At 38.4% G+C, this 9346-nt stretch overlaps 1 pseudogene; it reads right to left on the bottom strand.

The window, feature by feature from the left end:
- Positions 1 to 3264: 3264 nt before the first annotated feature.
- On the bottom strand, positions 3265 to 9321 carry LOC148019936 (uncharacterized; annotated as a pseudogene).
- Positions 9322 to 9346: the final 25 nt, after the last annotated feature.

The following is a 9346-nucleotide window of genomic DNA, read 5'->3' as shown; positions in this document are numbered from 1 at the left end:
AAAGATAGAGGATGAATGGGGCAAGGACATTGTTCACTTTTGAAGTGAGTGTGTATTTGAGAACCTCTCAAATGAATTGCTTGATGTTAGTATCTTAAAGGTGAATTAATGAACCCTATGCAAACAGTAATTAATGAAGTAGTTTTTATATGTCATCATAATCTTGTTGTTAGTATCTTAAAGGTGTTCTAATGAACCCCATGCAAACACTAATTAATGAAGTAGTTTTTATATGTCATCATAATCTAGCAACATACTTGTTTAAAATACTAAAATATGCCATGATATCATGTGAAGCAGGTGGAGGGTTTCCAAAAGAAATTGTCCTTTGGTTGGATTGACTCAGTTAGTCAAGTGGATTTCCCAAATATTAGAGAAAGACTTAGTTATGGGCAGAGGCATTGACACTCAACTCCCCTTATTTCTCACTCTCATTGAATCAAGTGGGGTACTCGAATACCTCCATCTTTTATGAATCGCAAAATGTGTTCATTTTAAGCTCAATGTTAGATCACTACTAGAGACCATAGTTGTGTCTTTAGGAAACGATCTCATGGAATGAGGCTTGATGCTTCACTGTGGGGTAGACCTAGGGAACACCCAATCACCTAAGTCTACATGCTCAAGGTTACCCTAGATGGTGGTGAATAGGATTCCTCTCCCTAGATGACTACCGAACCACCCTTTCTTAGAGAATTGAGGGTTGGGTATGTCTCACATGATATCAAAGTGTTAAATTTCAACTAGACTCCACCACTATGCTGATGTTAAAATTGTTAGATAAGTATTTTTGGGTGTGTTGTGGTAACTAACATTCTTCAACACCCTTCAATATGTGTTTGAAGTAGTCATCCACTAAGAATTTTTTATCCACTCTTCATCCAATGCCAATTGGGCTTCACCCTCTACACGTTGCCCATTCCATGGTTGTTAAAGCTCTTCAACTATACTAATGTGAATTGTTGATACGAAAGATACAAAATCCTATGAGAAGGGCATAATCATGTCCTAGGCTTCCCCTCAGTCTTTGAGAAATTGTTTGTCTTGTTTTAAGCCTCCTTACGTTGGCACATCTAGCAGAAATATGCTTTGGAAATGTATGATGTGCTCAAATATTCATACTTTGGCAAAAAACAAATGAAATAATAACAAGGGTATAATTTTACACTAAATGAGATAAAAATTCCTTTCTTCCATAAAAAACAGAAAAACACCTTAGGTAATAAGACAACAATAGCTTTTCATTCCTAAACTCTCATTAGAAGATGAACCCCCCTCCCCTCCCCCTTAGAAATTATTTGAAGGAGAGCGGTAACAAGTCTATGCTTGAGAGAGAGAGAGAGAGAGAGAATGTGTGTGTGTGTGTGTGAAAAGTAAATGAGTTAAAGATGAGAAAATTCTACAAGAAGGAGTTAGCAGCAGTAGTTCGTATAATGACCCCCTATTCAAAAAGCCTTTCTTTTCAGTCACTTGGCATCAACAATAGCCTCTCACAAGCATACAACATCAAAGGATCCTCAAACAGACATGATACCACAAATATGATCATTAACATAGTCCATGTATATTATTTTATTTTTATTGTATTATTATTAGTTTTAATCATATGATTTATTTTTTAAATAACAAAATAATTCTCACTACAAGAGAAAGGCCCTATAGACGCGCATTGTACACGCGAGATAGCAGGCACGTTTATCAACACATTGTCGAAGGGTTTTCGAAAGCAAAATCACGTCTACAAAAGACCTTGACAAATTTCAAGATAGAAGATCAATCCAACAAGATTATATTCAATTTGAAAGCTCAATTTCAAATAATAGGAGACATATAATCAGCTACATCTAATTGGGAGTATTTCCAATAAATGGCTTGACAAAAACTCATGTCAACAAATTTTTCATGTAGTCTGAATCCCTATGAAGCTTCACTTGGAACTTTTTTTTTTAAAACCACTGATTCATCATATCCATTGGAACAATAAGCAACCTGTCTCTCCCAAAGATATTCAAAGCTCCTTGCTTACAAGAAAGGGCAGTTCTACCTCTACTAAGCATAGGAATAAGAATGGAAGGCAAAGTAGTTATATTTGGAGAAGGAATTAAGGCCATAAAGAACTAATCAGCCTGTCTGATGTTCATCTGCTTCTTCACAAAGTTCTCATTAAACAATAAGGTAGTTTCCTTTGTGGTTTGCTCCTGCAGATGCCATCGATCACCCATAATGCAAATCGCACATGCTGATGTTGATCACCTTTTTCATTCAGCACCTTTGTCTGCCACCTCCATGGATGTTGAGTACTTCAATTAACAAGGTGATAAATAAAGCAGGGAGGTAACTTATGTAGCCCAGCCATGCTAGAATCTACCAGCCTTGTACATGTCTCAATACAACAGTTAATATAGGAGTTTACTCATGATCTGCAACCTCCTTTTCTAGTGACAAGGCTTTTTCTGAACCACTTTGTGAGCTTTCCGCTGGTTGCTGCTCAAAAGAATGTTGATTCTTTCCTACAGCAACTGAAGAGGTTGCATCCTCGGGTCTGGCAAATTTCTGATATCTGACTGCAGAGGCTGCTCTCGGCATCACAGTCGGAGGAGCTGGTGGGGAAACCCAGCTCCGACGGCTTGATGTCCCACTGCTAGCAATCGACCCACTCTGTGGAAATCGTGAAATATCTCGGCATTAGCATCTCGTATAACATCTGTTTCTTCAGTTATCTGGGAAGTACCTGCACCTCCTTCTATAGCCGCGATCTCCGTCACCTCTTCAGCGTTCGTTGAGCATCTTCTTTTTCGGCAGTTTGTCTTCTTTTTCGCCTTCAGCAATATCCTCCGAAGATTGAACAAAGTAGTTCTCTCGTCCCATCCCTCGATGTCTCAGAGCTCCTCGACTACTTCTCTGCAGTAGCAATGTCCACCGAAAATTCTATCGTCGACTTCTTCCTCCCGTCGGTTCCTCAATCCTCTCTGTCATCATCTACCACTTCGTTATCTTTATTCCCTGATAATCAGCTTCTGATTTTTTAACGCCATGACTCTCTCTTCGTTTCGCAGTAATGTCGAGCTGCTCCTTTTCTTCACTAGCGTCGTCATCTTCCTTTGTAATCATCGGCTTCATCTTCTCTTTCCATTCCATTCTGAAAAACTCCAGACTGGCCATGCGTGTTCGATGATCCCATTTACTGGTTTTTCTATCCCCCCTCCTCTCTTTCTTCCGTAGCTCCTCTGTTATGTCCCTCTGATTTTTTTCCTCTTTGTTTTTTTACTCTTCTTCTCCATTAAGCTTCTTTCCCCCCAAAAAGCCCTTTTCAAAAATAGTGCTCCGTGCATCCTTACTTTTTCCAACATTCCCCAATGCTTTTTCTTTCTTCCTCTAAAAATACAATTCCTTTCAGAAAAGCATAAGGATTCCTTACACAAGTTGTTCGAACTTCACATACATTGCATGTAAATACTGCACACATACATTGTCCTGGTGATTCGCTCCAGGAAGACCAGCGCTCTCCAATGGATTCAAATTATCCACCAGCTTGTGAAATATGCACAAAACTGTCCCTTCCTTGAAAGGAGCCATTCTATACACAACTCCAATCCATCTGAACTGCACCAATGCATTAAAATGTCCTGTCTGTGAAGAAAGTAGCAGGCCAGAGACAAATAGGGATATGAAAACAGTTTAGTACTTCAATCTGCATCTCTTTAAAATAGTTTAGTACTTCCTCAAAAAGCCCATAATCGGCATATCCTGAAATAAGTGTAACCCATGAGATGCATCTCGAGTTACCAATCTATCAAAAACTCCCTGTTCTTCTACAAGCATGTCACATTTAGCGTACATGTCAACCAGAGCATTACGGTTAAGTTCCTCTTGCACCAAACCCCTCTTCACTATATTACCCATGTAAAATAAAAGAGCAAACATAACGACTAAGTATGTACAAAGTATCAAATCACACACACAACTTTTGGGTGGATTTCACACCTCGGATGCGCAGCAGCACGACAACGTCTATTGACGCTAGTATATAGACGCGAAAAACACGTCTATATACCCACGTTTTTAAACACGCTTATAGATGCAAAAATAAACGCACATATTTTTCATTTCTCATAAAGTCCCTAAATATGACCAAACATCTTAACAGCTAGTATTTTTTAGAATACATTACCAACTTTATTTCTTTCTCGGTATTACAAATATACATCCAATCATTCAAAGCTAATTATATGCTACAATGAATGATCAATCTCATCTTCAATGAGATCAACCCTTGCTAGACTATCTACCTCTAGGACTATGTTACCAATAGGCAATGAAACAAATAAGTCTATCCCACTGTCAGATGTATTGCTATGCTCAATTTCTTCATCATCATCTACAACCATATTGTTATCCTCTTCTGCACTTCCTTGAACATCCTCGCGGGGATCATCTTCCACTGCATCATGTATATCATCGATCATGGCATCATCATGTGCATCATCATTGATTGTTGGATTTTCATCAACTATCTCTATGTTGGTAGCATTGCCATATATTGGTTTTGAACGATTAGACATGGGGATGACGTGCCACCATCGGTTATTGTTTACCATGGGGTGATACACAACTTGCATTTAAAAAACAAAAAGTAAGAAACTTAGATATTTATTGTATTTTGAGAATGTATCCAGAAGTAATATATATGAAAATAAATAGCTTCTAATATACTTGCTCGCATTGTTGAGGTAGTACAAATGTGTCATTCTTGCCTTGGTGAAATTTTATAGCGTCAATCACCACAAAACCACTTGGATGACGTCTAATTGTGCAATGCTCACCCGTTGTTACTACTTCTTTAAACCACTTCACATCTAGTACATATATAAAAAATTGCCTAAAGTCAAGCTTCAAAATATCTTGGATCAAGCTATAATAACCTTCCATGGTGCCATTGGTATCCTGGAAGTTTGCAAGGATACCACAATCCTAGGTATTTATCATCTATACATTGAGTTCGAAAATGTTTGCCTTCACACCAAATAGCATTGAACAATGTGCACTAGTAGTACATTGTTGAGATCATATTAATGATTTAGTTAAAGATGAAACATGTGAAATTATTATATCATATATAACTAAAGATAATTTAATTATAAGTATGTCTCACCTTTGATAAGCAACCTCGTGCGTATTCCCACTCCTCTTGCGATATATCCATCGTCTCCTCTTTTTCCATCTTCTCCATTTCTTCATGTAGCCAATCTATATCAATATGATGTGGAAGTGCACTTAAATGTTCTGGATATGGGACATTACATCCATGTCTAGCACGAAATGCTTGCCTTTCACTTACTCTTCTTGCCCTTGCTTCTTTATATAGTGTCACCCATTTGCTCATTACTTCACTGTTAAGCACACAAAATACATTTAACTTATGAAGTTCCTCTTTCATTAGCACTTTACTCATTCCTTTTCCTTGAGGTATTATGGAGGTCATCCTCAAATCTTCATCATCTTTCCATAATCATGGTAAAGAGGGGTCCACTTTAGTAAGATATTCAGAGATTTGTACAAGGGATGATTGCACTAACCAACCCTCAGCCATGCTTTCCTCGGGCCGTGCATTTTGCCTTACAAAATCTTTTAGGGTTTTCATAAAGCGCTCTAGAAAAAACATCCACCTTGCATGAACTACCCCACAAATTGTGATCTCATCAATCAGATGTACGAGTAAGTGTACTTGAGTAGTCAAAATGGAGCAAGGAAAAGTTTCCTCCACAAACAAACCACCTCAATGGACAATACTCGAGCCTCTTGCAACGTATTTGGATCGATTTCCTTCAAACTCACAAATCTACCAACATGCAATTGAGAATGATGATTGGTTTTGTCCATAAATTCAAGCGGGTTTGCTATGTGATGTACGTAATATGTAAACTAAAAAATAAGTATAATGTAAACATACCTCGCAAGCTCACCCATCTTGTAAATGATATCACACATATCTTTCGAAACACAATGGAATATGCTAGTAGGAAGGATGAACTGTATGCAAATATTCATACATTGTTAATTAGTCTACATAGTTACTCCACTAATTAATATATTTATGGCCATGAAAATCCTTACCTGAATCATTTTGTGACAATCGTGAGACTTCAAACCAGATAGTTGCTCCACACCTCTTTTATTTTTCTTTATGAAGGCTCCCTTGACGCATCTCATATATCCTATGGGAGTTTGAAAGCTACATATTTGCTGCTTCACCATCTTTTCTTTGGTCTTCGACAACATCCAAGGTGCACGACACGGTAACTCGATCTTTCCTCTGGGTCCAATGCATAGCCAAGCTCGTCTCATACGTCCAATGCTTTGTAAATCCTCCCTTACATTGACAGAATCACGAGCCCCGATTAAGTGATCCCACAATGTAGAGACAACATTCTTGAATATATGCATGGGGTCCAACAGGTGATTGATCTTGAGTTCAATCCAATATGGGAGACGAAAAAATATAGAGAATCTAAGGCACAAACAATATATTATTTCTCATTCTCATAATGGAGTGTACTTTAAAGACAAACAAAAGAAGTAAACTAGTTACTGACTCATGCCGAGTGGAGGATGATCATTGGAGTGTGTCCAGGTGTCCTTCCAATCTTGAATGGTTAGAGATTGTAGAGTTCTTCCATTAGTGGGGGGTGCATATTTGGGATGGTCAATAGGAAGAAAACGATGATGATTGTCATAGATAACCTTCTTCAAGCATGTCGGTCTAGAAGAAACCAGAGAGGGACCGCAAATTGGACATGCATGATATCTTGATGTAGTTAAACCTGTAAAAACAAGTGGGTTAATGATGACATATATTTGATTAAGGGTAAGAATGAATAAAATAGAGTACACAACTACCTGAACACTCTCCATAGCCTGGAAAGTCATGCATGGTCCACAACAACATGCCCTTTAAAGTGAAATCTCTAGAGGACAATGATGCACTCACATCTTGCACCTCAATACCTCTCCATAACATTTCTAGCTTCTCGATCAAAGGCTCTAAGTAAACATCCATGTTTTTTACTTTGTGTTTGCCAAGAATCAAAAGGGACAACATTACATGTCCTTTTTTAATTGCCATGGATGGTGGGATATTATAGTTCACCAATACCACTGGCCATACACTATATGAGGTGCTTTTGATACCAAATGGATTTATTCCATCTAATCCTAGACCAAATCTTAAATTTCTGGGCTCTTCTTTGAAAGTAGGCCACAAATTGTCTACGTGTTGCCAAGCTGGTGTGTCTGAAGGAATTCTCCACTTTCCATCACTTGAATGGTGACTAGCATGCCATGACATGAGTCTCGCAATAGATTCACACTTAAACATAAGTTGAATACGTGGAATAATAGGAAAATCTCGCAAAACCTTACGAGGAACATCCATTGATTTCATCTCCTAGTTGTATCTTGGTTCACCACAAATAGGATACTGTAGTGTAGATGCATGATCCCCACGAAAATAGATGCAATCATTGACACATGCATGTATTTTAACATAATCGAGACCTCTAAGAGATGTCAAGAAATGCCTTGCTTGCTCCCTTCTAGTTGGTAATTTATTTTCATTTGGAAGTATTTGTGACAATAACTTGCATATATTATGCAAACAGAGTTAACAAACCGCGAATATTATCTAGAAGCATTTACGAATTAACATTAAATGATACATAATTCAATAATGCATTCAAGCTAGCATTACTCCATCCATTTTAAGTTCAGTATATCGAGAGATGCACGTAGAACGAAGTATGTGCAACCTTCGTACAATGGAGTTTTCGACGCTATATGTAGCGGGTTATCTGTCTCTCTAGTGGCGCCCTCCCCCCGAACCTCATGGGAAAATAAATCGTGCACCATGTTGTCCAAAATCTCTTCCTCCAAAACTTGATGTGGCATTTGAAGAGGGCTGTTATCCTCGTCATCAGTCTCTACTCTTCTTGAGGACTCTGCCTCCTCGCGTCGATGCTTCGCAGCCTCTCGATGCCCTGGAGGGACCATTTGAGGATGTGGTACCGCATCCTGCTCAATAAAAAAAAGGAGGTTTTATTTAATGGTAAAGACACAACATAGACTAATAATATTTGTGCAAATAAAGCGGTAAAAATTACTGGGTCTTTTTCTTGGTCTCACTCTCTGTACATGCTGAGGTGTGACATTGTGATTCGATGTGCTAAAAAAAAACATCCTCAACAACGATCACACATGCATTTCATTTTTTGTTGTAGCCAAGCGTCTCGATTGTGAAGACACTGTCGAAAGGTTTTCGAAAGCAAAGTCGCGACCCTAGAGGTCCTTGAGAAATTCCAAGATAGAAGATCAATCAAGCAAATAAGAAAGATGAGAAAATGATGTCAAGTCTCTGTTTTTATTTCTGCCAATAACTGAAGACGAATAGAAAGTCAAATTAGCTTACATTGGCAACCTCCACAACACGTTCTCCACTACCAGTCTCATGATTTCTGCTAATTTGGACTGATCCTGCATCATAATTTTTCCCAAAAGAATTGCAAAAAAGATTGGAAAAATATAGATCTACATTAAGCATGCGCCTGAGAACGAGAATATAAGCTGCATTCTGCAGCTAATATAGGCATATTCTAACCCTTTTGTCCAAAACTTGCTGGTGGAAATGAACCTTATAAAGTTCCCAAAAATCTCACTTGACTTGAGGGATAGTGAAAGAGTAAACCCTTTAGCATCTTCTTGCATATCAAGTAGAACCACAGAAAGGCGATCTAATCCAAAAGCACCAATATCTATAAGCTTTCTCACCCTGTTCTTTCCCAAAACCTTGAAAAGTCTTGTAAAGTTAAGTAGTTGTCCTTTGCATATCCAGATTCTTCCAGAGCTCGAACCACTACTTGCTGGCCTTGTTCTTCTGAAAGGAAAGAGCTTGATAAGTCATGGAGAACCTCCAAAATATCTTCACGACTCACTTTCCCATCGCCATCCACATCATAGACTTTAAAAATGAACTCCACTTTTTTTTTGAAGGCTTGCTTTGGCACTGAAAACTAAGAGAAGGGCCACAAAAATCCTTGAAATTTAAGCCATCCAACATCCTTAGCATTCTCTGTGATAACGGGTTAACAACAAACTTTGGAACAGATAGAAACTCCTCAACAGAGATGAAGCCTTGTCCATTGCGATCAAGATGGCAAAACCTCTCATAGAGGGAGACAATTTCTCGCTGAGAGACTGTTATAAGCGACCACAGTGTTCTTGGACGTCTTCAATGTCGTATTGTGTGAGCATAAAGGAGGCGTTTCCCATGCTTGTCCATGGAGCTAGCAAGAAG

This window comes from Lygodium microphyllum, chromosome 19, assembly GCF_053477565.2.
Source record: "Lygodium microphyllum isolate KBCC chromosome 19, Lygodium_microphyllum_v1.1.10, whole genome shotgun sequence".
Taxonomy (NCBI): domain Eukaryota; kingdom Viridiplantae; phylum Streptophyta; class Polypodiopsida; order Schizaeales; family Lygodiaceae; genus Lygodium; species Lygodium microphyllum.
Note: the sequence above shows the minus strand (reverse complement) of the source record. Positions and strands in the feature narration are given on the sequence as shown.